Source organism: Pseudochaenichthys georgianus, unplaced genomic scaffold (assembly GCF_902827115.2).
Source record: "Pseudochaenichthys georgianus unplaced genomic scaffold, fPseGeo1.2 scaffold_933_arrow_ctg1, whole genome shotgun sequence".
Taxonomy (NCBI): domain Eukaryota; kingdom Metazoa; phylum Chordata; class Actinopteri; order Perciformes; family Channichthyidae; genus Pseudochaenichthys; species Pseudochaenichthys georgianus.
Genome location: NW_027263461.1, coordinates 31771 through 34375, shown reverse-complemented (window position 1 = coordinate 34375; position 2605 = coordinate 31771).

Genomic DNA, 2605 nt, shown 5'->3' with positions numbered 1-2605 from the left:
GCCACACCCCGGGCAGAGCCTTAAGATCCACTGACCAGCTGCTGCTGCCCAAGACCAGGCTCAACACCCGAGGGCACCGAGCCTTCGCAGCAGCTGGCCCCAGGCTCTGGAACACTCTGCCCCTCCATGTGAGGTCGGCCCGGACCCTGGGGGCTTTTAAATCCACTCTGAAGACACACTACTTCTCTCTGGCCTTCCAGTCAGAGTGGGGTCACGACCCCTGACTGTTCCGTGTGTCGCTGTATCTGTTGTGATGTATTGTCTCTTATTGAGATGTAATGTGTTTGTATGTGTTTATATCACATGTACAAATATTACATGTACAGCACTTTGGCTCCACCAGCATCGTTTTTAAATGTGCTCTACAAATAAATGTGATTTGATTTTGATTTGATACATGGTTGGTGTTGTAGAGAGCTGCAGCTCCCTGATCCAGATGAGTGTCTGTGTATTCAGCGACTGAACGGACTGAAGACGCAGAGGCACGTCGGAACCTAGTGTGTCTCTGCAGCCGTGTACTGGTGACAGGTCCAATGAGAAGTACAGGCAGGGCAGGCTGCTCTGCTGAGGCTGTGAAAACTATTATATGGCCGGTTGGCAAAATACTCTGATTATAAAACAATGCCACACTTCCTGACTAACACGCTGTTTTGCTTCAGATCGACTTCTGTTTCATTGTCACACCCCAAAAGACAGAGGAAAGGAAAGGTAACAATCTGCAGTCATCTTAACCCCGTGCTTCATCACAAGACAGCACGCCTGCAGGTTATCCCCTCTGACTGATAACAATGCATCGGGCCATCGCCTGTGTGCTTCCTCAGTGTCATTGTTTCTCCTCGTTACAATCAGGCGTGCCATCTGGATATGGAAACGCGTCGTGCTCCAGAGTATCCGGGTCTCAATCTACTCACGCTGTTGACTTGAGTCAAAGCCAGCTGAAGTCAGTGAGACGATGCTGAAGCGCTGAACTGAAACATGCCATTTAGAAGTGGAGAAGGATGTCAGCACCATTCTGTCAGGAGCAGTATACTTAGAAGTAATGGGTCCTACTCGTGCTGTAGCTCTGAAGCACACGCACTTTGATGTGAGTATGGATCAAAGTAAAGACATGTAATGCAGATGGAGCTGCAGGTGGTCCTAACAACAGGTTTACACAACATGTCTAAGGCTCAGTTCCCCAACTTGATTTAGACAACGTGTGGTTTAAAAGCAGAGAGGAGTTACTGATAACACCACACACTCATTCTGAAGGGCTCTGAAGGTAGGCTAACAACCAATACAGACTGAAAACATGATGTACTAAACCCATTAGTGAGAGCTGTATTGTTTATAAAGGATGGTCCTCGTGATGGGACACATAACTGCCATTATGCTAGGGTCAGAAGAATACCTTCATTCCTACACCAATGTTTCTCTCCAGCCTTTGTTGCTGGCTGTATTTCTCATAGACTGTCAGAACCACATCAAACTCGTGCACATGTGTCACGGCCTTCATGCTACAACACTTCCTGTTCAACAAGTCCAGGCCTATGCCCCACCATTTCTCTCTTTCACTTCTGTAAACACAAGCCTCTTCTTTGCTTTGTCGATCACGTCAGTCAAAGATCAATCAGTCTGACTGGTGGTAGTTGCGAATCTCAAATTGTGAACAGGAAGTTGCGCAAAACCTTCTCAAGTGCATATCTATGAGCACTGAAAGGAAAAGGCCTTTTCTATCAGATGTGATAAGGGACAGGAATGCTGCTGAGATCTGTGGACATGATAGACACGTTCATAATGAAGTCTAACCTAACCGTAACCATAACCAACGTCTTCACCCTAAAATTAACGGTTCCCCTTGTGGGGACCTCCAATCTGTCCCCATAAGGGAGGCGAGTCCCCACACGTGACTGTGTAAACAGATTTAGGTCCCCACAAGTATAGTAATGCTAGACACACACACACACACACACACACACACACACACACACACACACACACACACACACACACACACACACACACACACACACACACACACACACACACACACACACACACACACACACACACACACACACACACACACACACACACACACACACACACACACACACACACACACACACACACACACACACACTTACTGAGAGACACGGCACCTGCTAGCTGTTGGTCCTAACGCGCAGAGAGAACTGACCTCAGAACATATCTAAAGAGCTCGTTAGCCTGCAGCTAGCCATTCTGAGAACACTTACCAGAGGGAGAACACCAGGACAGCAAACGGGAAAGAAGCTTCCGCTCACTCTCGTGGTCACCTTGCTAGTGTGTCAGTGGTTAGCTAGCCAGCTGCACTAGTTTAGCAACAAGCCTTGCTAGTCACTTGGCCTCGCCACTTCCTGCTGCGCCAGGCTCATCACGGACGAGAGGACAGCCTGCTGGAGCTACTTACTCTTCTGACGTTAGCAATGCACGATCCTCGTCACATGGAGATACTGGTGGTCCCTCCGCCCACAGGCGATGTGCATATATCAAAGACACCTCCCACACTTAGGGCTATGGTATGTAATAGGTTGGAATAGAGCAAGCATGTTTAATCTTAAATAAACGTAATACAAGAGACATC